The 23,365-nt window shown below is 42.7% G+C and overlaps 1 protein-coding gene across 1 annotated transcript in view; it reads right to left on the reverse strand.

Annotated features, from left to right (window-relative positions):
• Positions 1-23,365, reverse strand: part of PDE3B (phosphodiesterase 3B) — a 249,828-nt gene that overhangs the window by 155,483 nt on the left and 70,980 nt on the right. The gene's annotated exons all lie outside the window — the stretch shown is intronic.

Here is a 23,365-nt window from a genome sequence, read left to right on the forward strand (position 1 = left end):
CTACTGCTGATACATGATTCTGTGGATGTGCGGCCAGGCATGTGATTCTTTTGATATTGGGGAGACAATGTCATAAAGAAGATTTTACATATAGGCATGGCCCGTGAACCTATTAAGTCATTGTATTTTTCTATCCTCTGCGTCTCTGTTCTTTTTTTCCCCCCTAATCCTCTGGTTTCTGTCCCAAAGTCTCTAAAGTCTCCTCTTCCTGGCACTAATTTCTCTTTTACACCTGCCTCTTTCTTTCTCATTCCTACAAGATACACATCAATGATTGTTTAATGTAATTTAACATTTTCCTTGTTGACTTGATTGCTACTTTAAATGTGTAAACATGAAAAAGAAAAAAGTTTAATATTTAATATTAATGTGAAATTTGCTGGTTTCTACATGAAACACTGAGACTTAAAAACTGCATCATTACCGGTTCTCTGCCACAAAATGCTATAAAAGAACATCACAGAAAAGTAGCCCTAATTTATGGTTGCTTCTCCGGTAGGCCATCTGCCTCAAAGCAAAACAGCTGCCAATGACGCAAGCTGGGAAAGTAGCCAGTCTGGCTCACATACAGCTGCATACCCAAGAGAGCAATTAATAAGTCACAAAACGGTACCCAATTATGCAAGCATTTTTGAATCCTGGGGCTCCGAACAGGGTTTAGACAGTATGACACAGTCTGAAGGAACTGTCAGTACACAAGTACAGAGTATGCTCTTATACTACATAATCTTTCCTTCTTATCAGTTTTTATTCAAGAATAAGGTTGCAATAATACGCATTTTACCTACAAAACATTATTACTACTTATAAACACAATAACTGCAGTGACCGTATTAAAGCTACTAGGGAAAAGTTTTAGTAATAAATTACTTAAATCACCACATGTAAACTAAAACCCAATACCTTTATAAATTCCTTTTAGAGCAAACAAAACACAATCTTATGTGATAATAGAGTATGCTTTTGGCCATTTAAAGACTCACTGGCGCAGCCTATATGGGAGGCTGGACCTGGCCGATGACATATTCCTAAGCTTATAGCCGCGTGCTGTACTCTCCATAATATTTGTGAAGGGAAGAGTGAAAGCCTCACTCAGGGCTGGACTGCTGAGGCTCAGCGCCTGGAGGCTGAATTTGAACAGCCAGAGACTAGGGCTATTAGAGGGACCCAACGCGGGGCCATCAGGATCAGGGATACCTTGAGGCAGCATCTGAAGTTGAAAACCACTAATATTTGTTGCTATGCTTGGGAGTGCAGTGCTTGTAGTGCTAGGAGGTGATTGTGATTGGTGCAGACGATGCACTATGAAGGTTTCAATTAATGGAATAAAGATTGCTTTCAAACCAAAACAATTATTTTATTAAAAAACAACCACTAGAGGAGAGAGACAAACAAAAAAAAAACCACATCAGCACTGTGGGGGAGGCGGAAAGGGAGGATCCCAGAAGTAGATGGGGTCCCGGGACGATTAAAGATTCGTATATGTCCAGGTATCATATGCAACCTTGTCCTCTGGAGTGCAGTGAAGCGGGTACTGTACTTCAGCAGGGCGAAACTGCATAGGGACGGGAGCTGAGTGCAGTGAGTACTGGGAGTCCGCAGGACTGGACTGTGACGGGGCAGGAATGGAATGCAGCAGGTACAGACTGGAGCCAGGAGGTTGATAAGAGTGTGTTGGCAGTGTCAGGGGAAGGGGGGGGGAAGCACGGGAAAGAGTTTTGCAACAGTGACTGCAGGGGAAGGTGAGCACAGAGCTGCTCCTTTTGCAGTGCTAGTGGCGCCTGTAGCATGTCCGCTTGGTGCTCCATAACATTTAAAAGCTTCTCCGTGGCTTTGTTCTGGGGCACTGCGTTCTTCTTTCAGTTCCTCTTCTCGCAGTCCTGCCGCTCCTTCAATTCTTGTTTTTCGGCCGCGGAGTACATCATGACCTCATGCAGAAAGTCCTCTTCAGTTCTTCATGGCCGCTTTCTAATTCTGTGCAACCGTTCAGCCGGCGATAAAGAGGGAGGCTGAGCTCCCAAGGTCATATCTGTGAAGCCAAAATGTAATATTTTACAGAAGCAGTGTTGTTTGCAACACAGAGACCACTGATTCAGTGATTTAAAACACAGCCACTATTCACATACCTGTCACTAACTGGCTAACCCAGGCAAGCACACATGAGCCACAAGACCCCCAAAATGGTGAGTAATCGCAGGTGCAGGGGAAATCAGTGTTCCAGGACCGTACTGTACACTGGGCAGGTGGCTCTTGGGGAGAGCGAGCACTGTAGGGGGGGCCTTATAATCATTACTGCCCCCACATTTTCCACAGGCTGTGTTCATGATGGAAGATATCTCACTGCTGAGGGTGAGCACGGACTCAAGGGAGGGTCTTCTCCAAGACTGCAGCTTCCGCCCTGGCCCTTATGTGGCTCACCTATGTGCAACAATGGTCCCATCCCTGCAGTGATGGCAGAATGGCGCGGGAAACTTACCCTTAATGGTGCAAGAAATAAAGCAGCTCTGCCAAAGAATCTGTGCCAGCAGATTGCCCAGTATCTCCACGAGAGTTTCCTGGAGACCTGAGGCAGATTCCCGTGAAGTGATGGAGTCAATCAAAACCCTGTTCCACCGCTCAGACTAGGCATGTGGTGGTACGTGCATCATACAGACATAAGCCTGCGTTCTGCAACCCTCCTGCCCCCAACAACTCGCTTCAGCGATTCCCAAAATCAAAGTCACTTACCAGTGGCCTCCTCGCCTGTTTGCGCTTTGCCAAGTTCTGACAGCTGTGACGGCTAGCCTCCTCCGGGGTAGAGAAGAGCTCCTGGCTGCATGCATCTCTGACCTCCGAGTAGTCCTCTGCTTCCCCCTCCCCCTCCACATCCTCGTCCAAGATTTCCTCCTCCTGGCTCAGTCCACTCTCAACTGGCACGTGAATCACTGAAGTATCCACAGTGGCCCTCGTAATGGAGGTGGGGTCACCACCAAGTATCGTCTCCAACTCTTTGTAGAACCAGCAGCTCATGGGCCCAACACCGCAGTGGCAGTTTGCCTCCCATGTCTTGTGGTAGGCGTTCCGCAGCTCCTTCACTTTGACCCTGCACTGAAGTGTGTCCCGGTAATAGCTCCTTTCTGTCATGCGTCATGAAATCTGTCCATAGGTATCATAATTCCTACGGCTGGAGCGCAGCTGGGACTGGACAGCCTCCTCTCCCCAAATGCTGATGAGATCCAACAGCTCGTCATTGCTCCAAGCAGGAGATCGCCTGGTGCGTGGAGAAAGCATGGTCACCTGGAAAGACGCACTGAGACCACTGCATGTGTCACCAAGCAAACAGGAAGGGGACTTTCAAAATTCCCAAGGAATTTAAGGGGTGGTCTTTAATGGGTGACCATTATAAGCCCCTCACAAAATTTACAAAAAAATCAGATTGGCCTCAAAATTGATAGGGTAGGTCTGGGGCCAAAGATGAATATTTCTACTAGATTAGAAATGTATTTCTGAAGTGAAAAATCTGGTTTTCTCTGACTTTACTGGAGAACTTTGGGGAATCTCTTAGAATGTATATTGTTAGTTCTCACATCTTTAATAGAAGTAGTGGGTGTGCTGAACCTTTAACAAAGGCTTCTTTTCTCCAAATATTCATTAGGCATTGAAGTTAAATAGATGTTAAACAACAAAAGTAAAGTTTGTAAAGTCTCACAAAAAACTACTTCTCTCAAACCACTCAGCTTTCATTTTCTTGGCCCTTGGGATATCATTTCACTAGCTTTTTATCTATCATATGGTGAATGTTCCAAGCTAGAAAAGACCTTAATTTCTAATGTAAAAACAAGCAGAGAAAAAAATCCTCCCCTTGTCCTGCCTCTTCTGAAGGTCCAGGTGCTGAAGGTGCAGGTGACTGGTGCACACTTAATCCAAGTGTGGTGGACAGTCCCTGTTGAGTTGTCCCAGTATGCCCATTGAGGTGGAAGGGGCATAGGTGGTTGACCATACCACTGTGAATGTGTGGGAGCAGTGTAGTAAAGCCCCTGAGGTGGCTCTGATTTGGGCAGCTCTTGGTGGGGAGGTGTTTGTGGAGGAGAATCTATCTGCCCTTCCTCTTCCTCATCACTTGAAAGAGATGGAGCGGAACGTGATGGAGTCGCAAGCCGACATGGTGCTGACCGTGCCGGGGTCGTGTCGGTGCTGAGAATGGGAGAGTCAGGCACAGAGCTAATAAAGAGATCTTTGTGCCGTAGAAATTGCTGCAGTGTTTGCATGATCTTCATCAGGGGTTGCATGATCATCAGTGCCACGAGCAGTGGTGCATAAGTTGGTACCGTGGGCTGTGCCGGAGCGGTGGCCAAGCTGCACTGGGTGTTGATGAATAAGGCACAGTATGAGCCGGTCCTGAGTTGCTGTGCTTTGATCACGGCTTTGATTGTGCTGGTGCCGAGGCATGGTGTTTAGAGCCTGTGTGCTGACTCTTTTAGTCTCCTTAGCTCCTGCGGTACCATGGGTGCCAGATGGTCCCGGTACCTAAAATTTAAGCTTGGCGGCGATGCTGTTTGCCCATTCGCGGAATGGCTTTTTTTGGTTGATTGCTGCGGTGGGAAAGAAGTTACCTGCTTCTTGGATATCTTCTTAGCGGGTTGAGCCAGAGCCTGCTTGGTAGAGGATGGACCCTTGTCAGAAGCCGTGGTTGGGGAGGCTTGTCTAGGTGGTGTCCGGGCTTCGGGCTCAGAAGCTGGTCTGAGAGACTTCTCAAGGAGGAGGAGCTTTAATTGTAAGTCTCTCACTTTTCTTGTCTGGGCCGCTGGCTTGTGGCAATGAGGACACTTCTGCGTTATGTGTGCTTCGTCTAGGCAGCGCACACACTGATCGTGTCCATTTGAAATTGGTATAGAAAACCTGCAGGTGAGGCAGGGTTTAAAGCCTGGAGAACCAGGAATTCCCGTCGGGGAAGACCGTTGCCCTCAAAGAGGCTGACTAGCTTAAAAGGGCAGATAAAAAACCGAGCTTCTAACGAGAATAGCAGCAATAAATTTTATATATATTTATATATTTTAAAGAATGGGCGACTGGGACAAAGAAAAGTAATTAACTAACTATACTAACTAAATAACCGTAGTAAGTAGCCTAAGTAGAACTAAATAGCAAGCACTGCTGGAGCTCCAACTTGAAACCAAAGGCAGGAGAGAAGGAACTGAGCGGGGAGGGGTTGGTTGCACAGTGCCAGTTAACTGCCTGAAGCGGCAGGAGATAGGGACCGCGCACGTGCGACCCAACCGGGCACTGCTAGCAAAAATCTCAGATTACGAGCACAGGGCCTCACGAACACCTAACGTGTGTGAGATCTGGCATATGAAAACAGTGAGAATAACAGAGTTTGTATGTTTCCTGAAACTATGCTATATGATGACAAAGGTAAGGTGATCTTAACTATTGCCATCGTTACCTGCACCACCTATAATAAATTAGCCTTGCAAAGCTGTCAAATTTTGACAACGGAGGCACAAAAATCTACTTGCCCACATTTGAGCTGTTGAAGACAAAACAACAATTCTGTCAAAAAAAGGATCAGATATTTAGATGGATATTAAGAATAGTCAGAATTAGATAGGATATGTATGTACAAAGGACATAAACCTTCATGCTGTAAGACATACGCCAACAAATAACTGCGTGAGGTCAGAAAAAAACATCCTACATTGTGGTACTGTTGCTTAATTACACTTTTGTTTCAAGCCAGTGTTCCTAACATTATATGTTCAGCAAGAAATCATTACTGACAGCCTCCAAGAGAACCCCAGTGCTGGAGGGCCATGAGAAAAAAGCATGGAACCAGCTATACTGGTCTTATTCCAGCCAAGCACATCCCTAATGTCACTTTGCATTGCTCTGGTACACTTTGCAATGTTCTGGTGCACAAAATGGTCACAATGTAGGGCAATATGTGGCCACAAATCTTCATTTTAATAACTTTTTCTTTTGGTAGGAGCTCAGCTACTACTGTGATGAGTATGTGTAGTGGGGTGGCTACCCTGCTCCTAAAATAGAAGGGGTTAAAAGCAGCCCTGGAGAGGGCTGTGGCTGGGGATGGCTGATTGGGGAAGCAGCTGCAGATGGACTACGCCCCAATCAGGCCCCAGCTGGCCTGTATAAAAAGGCTGTGAGCCAGAAGCCCAAGGAGTCTCTCTTCAGGCTGAGAGAGAGCAGGGCTTGGCTGTCTGCCTGACAGGGTACTGAGGGTGGTGCAGTGCTGGGGAACGAGCAGACTGAGCGGGGATGCTCCAGGCTGGCAACTCCCCAGGCTGTAGGGCCTGGTCCAAGGCCCATAGAGGTACTGGGAGGCAGAGGAAGGCAACAGGTCTGAACCCCCTTGCCTATGATGAGGGGCCTTTATGCTGCAGTCTGCCCCAGGGAGTGGGGACTTGGTGATGACTGGCAGTAGCCCAGACTGAGGCAAGGTGGGAATAGTGGGTTGGGGGGTTCCCCAGGAAGGGAAGACCCAGAGACAGAGTGTGGGGGTACTGCCAGGGGGCAGAACACTAGAGAAAGGGGCCCCGGGGTCTGAGAGGGACATGGGGTCCAGAGTTGTGTGGATCACCGGCCTGCAGAGGGCGCTCCAGACTGGAAAAGAGCTAATTCCCAACGACCAGCAGGAGGCGCCTCAGCGGTAAGTCTGCACTCCTTTACAGTATGGTATACATATTTTATATGCAAAAACGAGGAGTACTTGTGGCACCCTAGAGACTAACAAATTTATTTGGGCATAAGCTTTTGTGGGCTAAAACCCACTTCAGTAGGAAGATATATTACAGAGTACATGAAAAGATGGGGGTTGCCTTACCAATTCTAATGAGACAATTCAATTAAAGTGATCTATTACCAGCAGGAGGAAAAATCACTTTTGTAGTGGTAATCAGGGTGGCCAATTTCAAACAGTTGACAAGAAGGTATAAGTAGTAACAGTAGGGGGAAAAATTAGCATGGGGAAATAGTTTTGAGTTTGTGTAATCGCCCATCCATTCCCAGTCTTTATTTAGGCCTAATTTGATGGTGTCCAGTTTGCAAATCAATTCCAGTTCTGCAGTTTCTCGTTGGAGTCTGTTTTTGAAGTTTTTTTGTTGAAGAATTGCCACTTTTAAATCTGTAATTGAGTGCCCAGGGAGGCTGAAGTGTTCTCCGACTGTTTTTTTGAATGTTATAATTCTTGACGTCTGATTTGTGTCCATTTATTCTTTTGGGTACAGACTGTCCAGTTTGGCCAGTGTACATGGCAGAGGGGCATTGCTGGCACATGATGGCATATCACATTGGTAGATGTGCAAGTGAACGAGCCCCTGATGGTGTGGCTGATGTGATTAGGTCCTATAATGGTGTCCCTTGAATATATATGTGGCTTTTATATGGCGTATGACCAAGTTCTATGGAACAGTAGCATCTTGCAGTTTCAGTATAGTAAATTCCACTCCTAGAACGAAGTCTTGAATTAAACTAACTTTCACTGAAGAAAATAGAATTCTGCTATTTGATTTACAGGAGATAGCAACAGCCATGCAAATAAAAATTACTGAAACAAAACACAAGATTTTTTAAAAGTTCTTACTAGAGTAAAATAAACCTAGCCAATATTTTTCATCTACCGTAACATTAGGCTAGTTTTTGAGCTACAAGTTTGTTTTTCTGGCTTGTGCTTGCATATTTAAAAAAATATAGTCAACATAATGACAAACACACGTTTGTAGGAAAAATAAAAATGCCACTAGCTGAGGAAAGTCGTAAGTATTACGTCAGAGATGAACTTTGTTCCATAATAGCACATTTCAAGCATGAACACCACATTTCAACTGAAAGCAGTTTAACAAATTTTTATCATCCAGTTTTTCAGTGTAACATGAAAAAAATCTTTATCTTTTTCATACATCAGCTGTAGCTTTTTTTGTACTTTGACTGGCACAATTTTCCCTAAAATGCAGTCACGAATTACTCAGGCTACTAAAAAAATTACTTTAATAATTTTTCAAATAAGGTTCCAAATATTTAGCAGGACAGCAAAATATTACTATTAACGTTAACATTCTACACACAGTATGATTTTTCTTCAAGTGAAGTCATGACTGAACAGAACAAAAATTGCAGTCTGTCACTAGGAATTTCTTTTAAGAATTTGTGAAAATCAGTTGCCAGTTACAAAAGAAAGCCCTCCTACTCTTCCAATTCCCAGATTTTTTTTTTAAAAAAACACCTTGAGTTAACCATGGAGTTATGATTAGTACATAACAGTGACTGCAGTCCCAGACTGGATTAAACCGCTTTTTAAAGACAAACTTTCCCTTTCCACTTTTTACTCATTATGTTACTTCATGGCAAAGTTACAATGGTTTGGATGCCAAAACTTTGCATTTCCATACCAAATATGTTTGAATTTCCTTTAAGTTAAAATTAAACTCTGAATTGTTTGAGTCTGTAATGCTTGTCTGGGGGATAATTACATCATCCCTTTAAGGCTAAAAACATTACATTATCGATATGCACTCAAGCTTAGCTCCAATTTTATGCTGTTTTTGCTTGGGAATTTCCTTATTTGAGTTAAAAATTACATAAATAAATACTAAACATTAAACCCAAGCAAAATGTTGCCATGATTTCGAGATATGTAGTACAGACTTTAAAAAAAAAAAAAAACCTTTTAGCGTCAGATTCACCAGTGTGCTCTTAGCTGCATTACCCAACTCTCAAATTGCACAAAGTGACAAGAGCCAATTTTCACCTCCCTCTTGATCCCCTCAATTCCCTTCCACGCCTGAACTTTCTTATTATTTTCCCTGTTGAGTACACCTGATTCAAAACATTACTTTAGGATTCATGGTTATTTTTTGCCATTATTTTCATAACTAAAAGTTTATTCGTTGGCCCCTGCCTAAGAAGAATGCCCTTTAACAGAATTTCACAATGAACTGTTTTTTTTCAAAATGGCTGCCACGTCCTACCATTCTTAATTGGATTCAGGCCACACAGGCCTTCACAGTTAACATTCCCCCTTTCAAAATGGTCACTGCCTTCCATTTTTCCAAAGTGCAAGTGGCGAACGTTGCTAAGAGGAGCTGTGACTGACAATACTGTAAACATGAAAGTCCTTGAAGCATTATAACTGATGTCAATATGAATAGTGAAAGCTGCTAAGCCTCATAATTGGGGGAAATACTGATTATGCCCTGGGTCTCAAAAATCATTAATGTGAGGTTGGGATCTGCTATTGCCAGTCAAGCCAAAGCAATTCCCCTCTCCAATGACATAACTAGCTGAAACATTCAGGATATGGCTGCAGATGTTCAAGAAATGAAAATCACTCACTGTAAGCAAAGGTCTTTAAGATGACCACTGCACAGTCACAATCTTGGGATGCACCAACACTACAGGTTGGACTGGTGGAACCTTCTAGTAGCAGCATCCACTGGAGCATTCTCGTGCCTCCTAAGGCTCAAAAGACAGGGCTATAAAAAGGGACATGGCAGATCAACAACCTCTGTTCCTTTCACGGATTCCCCAAGTCCAAAAACTGAAATTAATACACTCAGCAAGAGGAGAAGGTAGGCAGGGAGTGTGAGTGTACAAAAGTCGTCATGACTAACTCCAGTTTACAGGGAAGTAACCTTCATTTCTTCTTTGGGTGGCCTCTGTAAACTCCCACACTTAGGAGTTTGGCAACCAGTACTACTCTTGCCAGATGCTTGGGGTGTGCTATAGACCGCCAGGATCTAATTTAAAGAGGGCTCTGTCCATATCCAATGTTTTTAATGAAGTAAATACTAATGGAAACTGAGTGATCATGGGAGACTTTAACTTCCCAGATGTAGACTAGAGGACAAGTGCTAGTAATAATAGGGCTCAGATTTTCCTAGCTGGGATAGTTGATGGATTCCTTCATCATGCAGTTGCTGAACCGACAAGAGGGGATACCATTTTAGATTTGGTTTTGGTGAGTAGTGAGGACCTCATAGAAGAAATGGCTGTAGGGGACAACCTTGGTTCAAGTGATCATGAGCTAATTCAGTTCAAACTGAACAGAAGGATTAACAAAAAATAAATCTGCAACTAGGGTTTTTGATTTCAAAAGGGCTGACTTTCAAAAATTAAGGAAATTAGTTAGGGAAGTGGACTGGACTGAAGAACTTACAGATCTAAAGGCAGAGGAGGCCTGGGATTACTTCAAGTCAAAGTTGCAGAAGCTATCGGAAGCCTGCATTCCAAGAAAGGGGAAAAAATTCATAGGCAGGAGTTGTAGACCAAGCTAGATGAGCAAGCATCTCAGGGAGGTGATTAAGAAAAAGCAGAAAGCATACAGAGAGTGGAAGATGGGAGGGATCAGGAAGGAAAACTACTTTACTGAGGTCAGAACATGTAGGGATAAAGTGAGACAGGCTAAAAGTCAAGTAGAGTTGGACCTTGCAAAGGGAATTAAAACCAATAGTAAAGGTTCTATAGCCATATAAATAAGAAGAAAACAAAGAAAGAAGAAGTGGGACCACTAAACACTGAGGATGGAGTGGAGGTCAAGGATAATCTAGGCATGGCCCAAGATCTAAACAAATACTTTGCCTCAGTCTTTAATGAGGATCTTAGGGATAATGGTAGCATGACAAATGGGAATGAGGATATGGAGGTAGATATTACCATATCTGAGTTAGAAGCGAAACTTGAACAGCTTAATGGGACTAAATCGGGGGGCCCAGATAATCTTCATCCAAGAATATTAAAGGAATTGGCACATGAAATTGCAAGCCCATGACCAAGAATTTTTAATGAATCTGTAAACTCAGGGGTTGTACCGTATGACTGGAGAATTGCTAACATAGTTCCTATTTTTAAGGAAGGAAAAAAAAGTGATCCGGGTAACTACAGGCCTGTTAGTTTGATATCTGTAGTATGCAAAATCTTGGGGAAAAAAAATTTGAAGGAGAAAGTAGTTAAGGACATTGAAGTCAATGGTAAATGGGACAAAATAAACGTGGTTTTACAAAAGGTAGATCGTGCCAAACCAACCTGATCTCCTTCTTTGAGAGAGTAACAGATTTTTTAGACAAAGGAAATGCAGTGGATCTAATTTACCTAGATTTCAGTAAGGCATTTGATACGGCACCACATGGGAAATTATTAGTTAAATTGGAAAAGATGGGGATAAATTGAAAAGTGGATAAAGAATTGGTTAAAGGGGAGACTACAGCAGGTCATACTGAAAGGTGAACTGTCAGGCTGGAAGGAGGTTACCAGTGGAGTTCCTCAGGGGTCGGTTTTGGGACCAATCTTATTTAATCTTTTTATTACTGACCTTGGCACAAAAAGTGGGTGTGCTAATAAAGTTTGCGGATAATACAAAGCTGGGAGGTATTGCCAATTTTGGGAAGGACCGGGATATCATACAGGAGGATCTGGATGACCTTGTAAACTGGAGTAAAAGTAATAGGATGAAATTTAATAGTGAGAAGTGTAAGGTCATGCATTTAGGGATTAATAACAAGAATTTTAGTTATAAGCTGGGGACGCATCAATTAGAAGTAATGGAGGAGGAAAAGGACCTTGGAGTATTGGTTGATCATAGGATGACTATGAGCCGCCAATGTGATATGGCCGTGAAAAAAGCTAATGCGGTCTTGGATGCATCAGGCGAGGTATTTCCAGTAGAGATAAGGAGGTGTTAGTACCATTAGACAAGGCACTGGTGAGACCTCACCTGGAATACCGTGTACAGTTCTGGTCTCCCATGTTTAAGAAGGATGAATTCAAACTGGAACAGGTAGACAGAAGGCCTACTAGGATGATCCGAGGAATGGAAAACCTGTCTTCTGAAAGAAGGTTGAGGGGAGATATGATTGCTCTCTATAAGTATATCAGAGGGATAAATACCGGAGAGGGAGAGGAATCATTTAAGCTCAGTACCAATGTGGACACAAGAACAAATGGATATAAACTGGCCATCAGGAAGTTTAGACTTGAAATGAGACAAAGGTTTCTAACCATCAGAGGAGTGAAGCTCTGGAATAGCCTTCCAAGGGAAGCAGTGGGGGCAAAAGACCTATCTGGCTTCAGGATTAAACTCGATAAGTTTATGGAGGAGATGGTATGATGGGATAACATGATTTTGGCAATTAATTGATCTTTAACTATTCATGGTAAATAGGCCCGATGGGATGGGATCTGAGTTACTACAGAGAATTCTTTCCTGGGTATCTGGCTGGTGAATCTTGCCCACATGCTCAGGGTTCAGCTAATCGCCATATTTGAGGTCGGCAAGGAATTTTCCTCCAGGGCAGATTGGCAGAGGCCCTGGGGGCTTTACGCCTTCCTCTGCAGCGTGGAGCACGGGTCACTTGCTGGAGGATTCTCTGCTCCTTGAAGTCTTTAAACCATGATTTGAGGACTTCAATAGCTCAGACTTAGGTGAGAGGTTTATTGCAGGAGTGGGTGGGCAAGATTCTGTGGCCTGCATTGTGCAGGAGGTCAGACTAGATGATCATAATGGTCCCTTCTGACCTTAATATCTATGAGTCTATGAGATGGTAGGACAATGAGGCCCAGTTAAATAGAGACTCTAATACTACTTTTCCGAATTGTATATCAAATCTATTTGCCAGATCTAAGGAAACTATTAAATGAGCTCCAAGTGGCAGTTCTACAAAGTTCTCATATGGGAATATGTCTAAGACAGGCCATAGAAGTGGGCTTCACTCTAGTCAAGTGTGCTCTAAGCACTTCTGAAAGAGAAACATCAGTGTGTTTATTATAATCTTCACTGCAGAATTTCAGAACTTAGAAGGGCATTGGGATGTGATTGTCTAATCTCTACTCTTTTCCCCTTAAGAGGCTAACAGTTCAAATTTTATGTATTCCTCACACCTATTCAAATAGAAGGCTAATGCTCTCTTTGCAGTCAAGGTGTGAGAATGAAGCCTAGGAAAAAATACTGTCATACTTATGAACTAGTTAAGATGGAATTATGTTCTCATATTGGTGGGAAATTTCCAGTATGGACAAAGGATCTATAAGTATAGAAAATCTTAGTGAAAGATCATAAAGTGAAGTCCACAACATTATTGCTCAACAATTCTAGAGGATGTACTAGCTACAGTAAAGCCTATCTTAATTAAGAGATAAACAGAGAACACTCTCTCATCATGGGTTCAAAGGGAGATTTCATGTGATGAATAAGTACTAGAGTGAGGTTCAAAGTAGATGTGGGTTTGCTAACCAAAGGACAGACATTCATTAACTTCTTCGGGGATCTTTTCACTGTATCATGGATAAATACAGTCTTTTGCTTCATGAAGCAGTGATAAGTGTATTTGACAGATTTATTTTAGACAATATGGAGAGTCCCAAATATTTCAAATAAATTAAAATGCTCTAATATGTATTGAATAAAAGCTGATGCTGGATTTATATTATTGTTAGTTGCCCACAAAGACAAGGTTTTCCATTTACAATCATAACAAAGGCAAATTCACTGATCCCCTGAAATTGAATACAAACTATTGTACTTTTTCTGAACAGGACAATTCCAGTTTTGTCAAAGTACTACAACCCTTGCTCTCAAATTGATCCAGATAACAAATCTAACCTCTCCGCTGGATCAATAGGTCTGGAATTCTAGAGAGGGACAGATAAACTCCTTGCAATAGACGCAGTAGATCCAAGAACCATTGTTGTCTCACCCAGGTCAGAGCAGTCAGAATAACCTTGGCTTTGTTTTATTTTTCTAAGAACTCTCTGAATTAGAGGAATTTGGGATGGGACAGCTAAGGAAGACACACAGACAAGACCTACCTTTCAGTTTAACGGGGGGGAGGGGGGAAAGAAACACATCCCAGAGGGACTGATTGCCTGCTCTGGAGCACAAACATCTGACATACGGAGTTGAATCTTCTTGCTAATATGTCTATATCCAGATACCCCCAAAGGAAAATGCCATTCACTACAGCATAGTGATCACTCATGCTCAGTTTATCTGGTCAGTATATTGACCTTGCCTGCAAGGTGGAGAGTTACTGGATAACTTTGGTGTACTATGCCCATAGATCTATGGACTTTTTGCACAATAGGCTGAAATATGCTCCTCCCCTGTTTGTTCACATAAAACATCACCATAGTACTGCTGGCAACTACTTGGACCACTCCGCCACGTTGCTAAGGGAGAAAGACTTGAGAGGGCAACATATTACTCTTAATTTTAGAACTCTGATATAGATTTTTTTTTTTCTCCCAAAAACTCCAGTGACTGACTTCCAGCACAGATTGGAAGCACAGGAAGCAAGCATAGCTGCTGGTGCTGTGGGATTGAATGCAACTCTTTTGAGGATACTGTGATGTTGATTCCATTACATGAGGGAAAGAAACATCCATGAGTAGTGCCAATTTCACAAATATGCTGTCTGTATTTAGTATCACGCGCCTTGCTAGTCAGTGTTACAGACATCTCGTCTTTTGATATGCATATGGAGTTACGTATATTGCCAGAGGAGGAACACCATTGCTTGTTACAAGTTCTCCTTTAGTACTTCTATTGCTTTAAAGAACTTTTAGGAAGAAAAGTTCTGGATTTTTAAACTCTCTGGAGTTTTTTTTAAAAATCCGAAACTCTGTTCCAATAAAATATATGACTGGGATGGAAGTTAAATGTGATTTCTTCACATTTATCTTGAACACCAGTGTTTGGAACACCTTTTGAAGCTGGCTTGCTGGAGCATAACCTCTGGGAAGGTTGAACGAGGTCTCACTGCCAGGAGAAGAAATCTGACTGGGTAGTCTAACCAACTAAGATTGTAGCAAAGCCAACTATATACAACTAAAATGCAAGAAAACTATATACAAGTATTAGGAACTGACAAAGTTCTCTTAGCAAGCAATGAATAGAGTTCTGGTAGGTGACTACTAGGGCTATACAGTTGGATTTTTTTTTCCACATATAAGCAGGTTCTTTTGGGGTATTTGGGTGGCCTGTTCCATGATGCAATCTCTTCTCTGTTGGAGTGTCTGTGTTTTGGTGAAAGCAGTTTTAAGTGTGTTAAGGTGTGTATCCCAGACTTGCTCCTCAGAGAAAAGGGACGTCATCATAATCCTCAACTGCGATGACTACATCAACAAGGCCAACTGACAACTCTCCAACACCACCTACTATAAAGAACTCAAAGACAACACCACACCAACATTCACACAGTAATTTAAGGAGATCACCAAATTTTTCCCCAAACAACTCCAAAAGAAACTCTACAAATTCATCGCCCATGAACCTACCCAAGAGATCTTCTACACAAACAAAGGAACTCAGGCAGACCCATAATATCTGGCCATGGCACTCTCCTGATATTCCTTCAGTAACTCACAGAAACCATCCTCAAACCACTCACCACACAAAGGGCCAGTTTCCTACAGGACACAACCAACTTCCTCCAGAAACTCTGCAACATTAATAACCTCCCTGAGAACACCCTCCTTGCCACCCTGGATGTCACCTCCCTATACACGAACATCCCTCACAATGATGACAATGCTGCCTACCTCCAACATCTACAAGACAATGGATAACATTCAGATATTCACCCCAACACACCCATAACAATTTTACTTTCAACAACAAACACCTGGGAATGGCCACGGGCACTAGGATGACTCCACAATATGCCAACCTCTTCATTGGACACCTCAAGGAAAAATTTCTGGACAAATGAACCATGAAAACAAGGATATACCTGAGACGATGATGATATTTTCATCCTCTGAACAAAAGACCTAACCTCCCTCAGATATCCACCTCAATTTCAACAACCACCACCCATTAATCAAACTCTCTCTAGAACACTCCCACATTAGCATCAACTTCCTGGCTAGTACAGTCAGCTTCAACAGTGGAACCCGATAAACACCTAAGTACAAGAAACCCACAGATTACCACACCTACCTTTACAGATCCAGAAACCAATGCTACAACCAACCTCGGAAGCCTATCCCAGAGTTTAACTATCCTTATAGTTAGAAAGTTTTTTCTTAATATCTAACCTAAATCTCCCTTGCTGCAGATTAAACCCACTATTTCTTGTCTCACCTCCTACCTGCAGATGAACATGGAGAACAATTGATTACCATCCCCTTTATCACAGACCATAATATATTTGAAGACTTATCAGGTCTCACCTCAGTCTTCTTTTTTCAAAACTAAACCAGCTTTTTTAAACTTTCCTCATAGGTCAGGGTTTCTAAATCTTTTAAGGCTGCAAAAGTTTAGTAGTATTGCAAACCTATTTTAAGCATAATTTATGCATAGTTAACATCTATTAAAAATTACATCATTGTTTACTGTACCAGGGATTATTCTTTAAAGTGCAATATACATAAGACAGTTATGACGGAAGAAAAGTGTCCACAATGAAAGTACTAAAACACTTTAGTTAATACTTTAGAACATAGTAATACCATCACATGCTGATGTGTTATAAACACAACAATCATTTCAATTACATGGATAATGGATTTTTTTTTCACTAGATAAAGGGAAGAAGAACAACAACTGGGTAACTACCTTTTGACATTCCTTTTTAGTGATTCTTGTAAGCACATTCTCCATCACTGACTTAATGGAATGGAAGGCACTTTTAAAGATTCAGTTCATGAAATGGATACCTGATATAAATGCTATCCCACATTGTGGAAATTTTCAGCCTCATAAGAGAGCATCACACGTAACCACAACACCGCAATTGTCTTATGGGCATATCAGTATAAAACTACAAATACAAAGCAGCCAGTACATACACATCTGTCAATATACGAAACACTCTCAACTAAAAGGTATATAGACAACAATATGCAAGTGAGCTTCTGAAAATGACATTTTGTTACTCACCTACAAATATAATATATATGAATTGCCAGATTGGAACAGACTCATTGTCCATCAAGTCCTGTGACCCGTCTTCAGACAGACTGAGTAAATTTGATGAACAATTAAATATATTGTTTTCTCTTCGTTGTTCAATGTGTGGTCCCCAAGGCTTCATTACTGCATTCTAGTCAGACTTGACTCTAAAAACAGAATTATTCTTTTCATCATAGGCTTTTCTATGGTGTTCAACACTTTATTTTCACACTATTCCTATGAGATGAGGGAGTAATATTAATCCCATTTTACAGATCGAGAACTGAGGCACAGAGAGTTTAAAATCAAACATATCCCCTAATTGTAGATGCCTAATTTGAGACGTCTAGGACCTGATTTTTTAGAGTACTTAGCATTACATTTCATTTTCTATGTTCAAAGCACAGCTCCCATTACCTTCAACATCAGCTCTGAGTGCTCAGCATTTCTGCAAACTGGACCTCCAGGTCTCAAAGTAAGGCACCCAAAAATGAAGAATACACAATTAGTGACCATCTGTGAAAAATTTGGTTTAAGTGGCTTGACTAGCACCACACAGAAACACTGTGGCAGAGGCAAGGATAGAATCTAATTCTCTAAAGAACAATTCCACTGCTTTAACTATTAGACCATCTTTTCTCTTCCTGCAATCTCCTGGCTCATTTGTTATATACCTGTAAGCTTCTGCAACAAAAGAACTGGAGATCCCACACACAAGAGCCTCTTTCAGTACATGCATCCCTCCTGTGCACAGAATTAGGCATAGGTCTTGTAGTGAAAAATAGTATGGATCATGTAATTAATGATGCACAGGAAACCTTAATTCTGATATTTCCTAACTTTTGAGTGCTTGACTTTACAACGCAATTATGTTCTTTTAATGTAGTTTTGTCTGTAATTTTTTACATTAAAAAAAAACTAAAAGACCAGAAATTTTATCATGTAGTATCACACTGATGCCCACATGTCATCAGCAAAATTGAAACCTTTAGATTTACCACTCAGACCTCTGCCACTTGAGCTAACGCAGTAACTGAGATCAGTAGAGGTTGTCATCTTCTATGGAGATCAACGCTGGAGAGGGATCGACCATTTTGCTGGTGGATTTCACAAACATTTGCTGACAGCAGAGGAATGGTAAGATTCAAGGATAATGGGTTCCATTCCAGGTTCTGGAGGAGTGTGTGCTCTAGTGGGCACAAACTTTTCTATCAATTTCCCTCAAACCCGACCTCTTCTGCCTGTCCTCTCCGTCCTGTCTCCCCCTCACCCCTGGCTCCTCATCCCAGTTTCCACTCTACAGAAATTTTAGCTGCAAAAATCTAGAAAATCTCGACTGAGCAAAGGCTTATAACTTGGCCAAATTTACACAGATTTTTTATAAAGGTGAAAAAGGCCACCCTTCCTACCAAATTTGAAGGCCTTCTGGTTTTTCAAAAATAACTACTATTAAAGGGTATGGGTTAGTTTAATTTAAAAAAAAACAAACCACACACACACAGGAGGGAAATTGATATGTTTCCCAACTAGAAGAGACCACCACTACCACTGTTGAAATAGCCCTTGGGAAAGGCATGCATGATAGCACCGTTTCTAGGAGAAAACTTACTGCTATGGCAGCTAGAAGAGACCAAGAGCCAAAATAGAGGCACAGCACCTCCTCTTGGATGGCTTGGCCTCCCACAGATTTCCAAAGGTCCATGGGCTTTTGATAACTGAATCTGTTGAGGACAAACTCTACCATCCCTAATTACCCAGCCCTCATCACCATAGTATCTTAGTACCACACAATCACCCAAGGATTTATCCTCATAACACAAAGAGGAAATTAACTAATTTTTTTACACATGAGCAATAGGTTAGATTTAAGTGACTTGCCCTACTCCATCCCCCCAGCCTGGCACTTCTGGAGCACCAAGCAGAGCAGGGCAAGCCCCCACACCCAAACACTGCTCCCTGGCAGGAGTGCCAAGCAGGGGGAGTGGGTCAAGATGCAGGGGTACCCATTTTTCCAGTGGCCCCCAATTCGCCTGGGTCCCTGGGCATGGGCCCGGGCCCCGTTGGCCTAGTGGCTAATCCACCATTGTCCAATGGGAACTCTGAATAGGGTAGGAATTTATACCAATTTATTTTTAGGGCTCTCAATCACAGTTAACCCACTTGATTAACTCAAACAAATAAAAAAAAAAGCGTTAATTTTAGATGAGCATTAAGCACACACTTTGGAAAATGGGACGTGGCAGCAGCCAGGTGCGGAAGGAGGCACCAGCTGCGGCAGTGAGTGTCCAGAGACAAGAGATTGGGTGTGATCCAGGAGAGCCAGTTAAACACCTATCGGGGGTGAGAGGAGCTCAGCCCCCCGCCACCTGCACTATCCCCTTCCTGCTGGACAGGGACAGCCTTATGGGTGCGTGAGGGGGGCCACCATCCCAGGCGCCATATTCAGGGGGATGCCGGTGTGTGCTTCAGGGGCGGGATACCCCCATTCCCGTCACTCTGTTTCACTGCTGCTTCTGCCTCCTCACCCATGGAGCTGCCCCAGACCGAGAGCCTGCCTCCTGTCTGCTGCATAGAGTGGGGGCAGTGTGGTGTGGGGGAGCTGATGTCAGGGTGTTCCTCTCTCTCTACCCAGGTACCTGGTCACTGCTGAGTTGGGGTCGGAGAACAGGAGAAGCCTGTCTGCTGCTGCTGGCTCAGGAGTGAGTGCTGCGGACATCTGCTGGCTGAAAAAGCATTCAGGCTCCTGCGTGCTCTGCTGAAAGAGACCGTACTCCCACATATAGGCGCTGACTGCATGGGTGCTGCGGGAAAAAAAAATGGTGGGTGCTGAGCACCCACTGGCAGCCCCCCATCAATACCTCTCCCTCACCCCCCAGTGCCTCCTGCCCACCGGTGGGCCCCGCTGATCAACACCTCCCCCTCACTCCCAGCACCTACCACCTGCCGCAGATCAGCTGTTTCACAGCATCAGGATGGAGGCGCTGTGGGATGGGGCGAGGAGTGCGGGCACAGTACACTCGGGAAAGAGGGCAGAACGGGGTGACGAAGAGGTGGGGTGGAAAGAAGCGGGGCACGGACAGAGCTGGGGATCAGAAGAAGCAGGGTGGGAGTGGGGCATTGGGAGAAGGGGGGGAGCACCCCCAGCAGATTAGAAACTTGGTGCCTATGCTCCCCCAACACACACACACAAATATCTGTGATAAAATTATATAAAGTGAGCATTGTACACTTTGTATTCTGTGTTGTAATTGAAATCAATATATTTGAAAATGTAAAAAAATCCAAAATATTTTTAAAAATGGTATTCTATTATTGTTTAACAGTGCAATTAAAACTGCAATTAATTATGACTTTTTTTTATAATCCTGTGATTAATCATGATTGATTTTTTTAAATTGTTTGACAGCTCTAATTATTTTGGTAATTTATTTCAAAATATCTGTCAACAAGTATGTCTATAACAATACAGACAACAAAAAACATTCAGAAAATGTTTTTTGGACAAATAGATTCCTTACTAGGCATATTAATATAGAACTTTGAGTACTAATTCATTTAAACTACAGTACAGAAAACTTATTTCCCGCACTTCTCAGAACCAGTGCAAAGATTTGGGGAGCCAGGGGTAGCAGAAGAGCTGAGGGAGAGGGAAGTAATTGCAGGGAAGGAGCTTGGGAGTGAAACTGGATGGATGTTCGGTGTGGGTGGGAGAAGCATAGAACAATTCTTTGAGGGGAGCAAAGTGATTGTTAAGGAGTTGGGGAGCCTCCCCCATGCAGACCCTGGCTGACCCTTAGCCTCTCCCAATCAGTCAGGCATACCTGCCCCGTCCCCATGTGTCCCTGCACCCACCGCGTCTCCATGCATCCCCACTCAGACATCCCTCATCCCTATGTGGTGCTGCACCCCCACTCAGCCACCCTCCACCTCATGTGTCCCTACACTCTCCACCTCCCATCACCTTGTGGCTCTGCACCCCCACTCAGCCCACACTCCCATCGGTGCCCCTACTAGCCCTTCTGAACCCCAGTCTATGTGACTCCCCAGCAGCCCCATGTGCTCTGCTCTGTCTGTCCCCCGCCTATCTCATGCCTCCTCACATGGCCCTGCAGGCAGGGCACTATGAAGAACACAGCTTTCTCATCCTCCCCATCATCTGCTGACTGCCATGGCCAGTGAGCAGTGAGCTAGCTGCCTCTGTTCTGGTGCCACAGCAGCCACTGGTGGGCAAAAGGCACAACTGCAGTGCCTCTCCAGCAGAACATATTTTCTGCTGGGAAAAAAAACACATCTGCAGGGTACAGGAATTCTGCATGTGTGCAGTGGTGCAGGATTTCCCCAGACGTAAGAATTCAACTCAGAATTAGCACCTGACCATGGACCTGCCTCCACTTCAGAAGCACAATCAAGCTTTTAGAGAGAGCCAGCCTTCCAATTTATACCATGTGGAAACACCTTCAGGACAGCATTAAAGCACTTTTTCAACCAAAACCTGGGAGCACGCTTCCCCCCTGTGATGTTGTATGATTAAAATATGGCCATATAGATCATTGTTGCTACCACTGTTATATAATTGCAACAAATTTTATATGAAGTATGTCATGTACAGTATCAATGGAAAAGTTACAATCACATATGATTATCCTGTTTGTGTGCATGTATCATCTTTGTATCTAAAGTTATGGATATTGATTATGTACCAGTATTTCAAATCTGTTTGCTCCTGGGATGTCTTGGGGTAACATCTACAAGATAATTTACATTCAGTCTGACCAGCACATTGTGAATGAACTATTCAAGTTGATGGCCCATTAAGGAAGAATTAACTCTTACAATGAACCATAGAAGAAGCCTGTCCCCGCCCACTGGGCCTTCCTGAGGACGTTTTAGCCAGAATATGGGTTATGGCTGCTCCTATGACTCACCAAAGTGTGCAAGGGCATGTGATTTGGGCATATGACCCTGGACTCAGATTGAGAGTATTCCCTCCACATGGGAGAAGGTATAAAAAACCCTGGAAGCATCTCCATTTTGCCTCTTTTCTGCTCTGATCTCTGGCCTTACACTAAAAGGAGCATTCCAGCCAATGGACTGAAGATCTTTCAAATCTTTTGCAAGTTACCAGAGACTTTACAAGCCAGCAATTTATTCCATCATTGCTTGAAACCGGATACATACAATCATTGCAGAGTTCTTGTATTTGATTTCTTTGACCATTTTAACTCTCTCCTCTTTCTTTTCTCTTACAAATAAACCTTTAATTATTAGATGCTAAAGGATTGGCAACAGCGTGATTACTGGGTAAGATCGGAGTTGCATATTCCCCTGGTTATGTGCCTGATGTCTTGGGATTAGAAGAACCCTTTGTTGATGTAACTGGTTTTAGATAATGGCTCATCATAAATTCTAGTATCTCAATCGTGAAACAAGGGCTGGGATACCTATGGAGACTGCACTTCTGACTTCTTGTTAATTTTGTGTCATGACAAAAGTTTACTTTTGTTATTGGCTTGATATATCTTATGGAAGAACAACAGTTTGGGGTGGATCTGCCCCATTTCTCAGCAGTTTCTCCTGACTCTGGTATTCTCATCTGTGACCCACTGAGGCATGGTGACTCTCCCACACTAGAGTCTACATAATATGACAAAACTACAAGCTAGCACAGGTGAGGGGAGAAAAATTGACTTAATAGGGCACTTTGCAGAAAACTACCCAAATGGCATTCCCAAATGCAAAATTTCTGGAAAAAATAAAAGTAATTTGTTTCATGGAGGGGAGGAGACAAAAAATGCTTGCAAAACAACAACAAAACAGAAGAGGAAACATCTGTTCTCCTCTGAAGAGGCAGAGAGAGTGGGGAAGTACATGGTCAGGTCAGGAAATGTGCCAGGAAGAATAGTAGGTTTTCAATTTAAATTAAAAAATAAAAATAAAAACAAAGAACCCCTGCCTCAATTCAGGCTTGACTGGCAGAAATACTAAGATTATACCTAGGGCTGTCAAGCAATTACAAAAAAATGAATTATGATTAACTGTGCTGTTAACAATAATAGCATATCATTTATTTAAATATTTTTGGATATATTTTTAAATATATGATTTCAATTACAACACAGAATATAAAGTGTACAGTGTTCATTTTATATTATTACAAATATTTTCACAGTAAAAAAAAGAGACAGTATATTTCCATTCACTTAATACAAGTACTGTAGTGCAATCTCTATCATGAAAGTTGAACTTACAAATGTATAATTATGTACAAAAAATAACTGCATTCAAAAATAAAACATTGTAAAACCTTAGAGCCTACAAGTCACTCAGTCCCACTTCTTGTTCAGCCAAATCACTCAAACAAGTTGTTTAACATTTGCAAGAGATAATGCTGCCCACTTCTTGTTTTCAGAGCCACCTGAAAGTGAGAAACAGGCATTCACATGGCACTGTTGTAGTCAGTGTCGCAAGATATTTACATCAGATGCG

This window comes from Chelonia mydas, chromosome 6 (assembly GCF_015237465.2).
Source record: "Chelonia mydas isolate rCheMyd1 chromosome 6, rCheMyd1.pri.v2, whole genome shotgun sequence".
Lineage (NCBI taxonomy): Eukaryota > Metazoa > Chordata > Testudines > Cheloniidae > Chelonia > Chelonia mydas.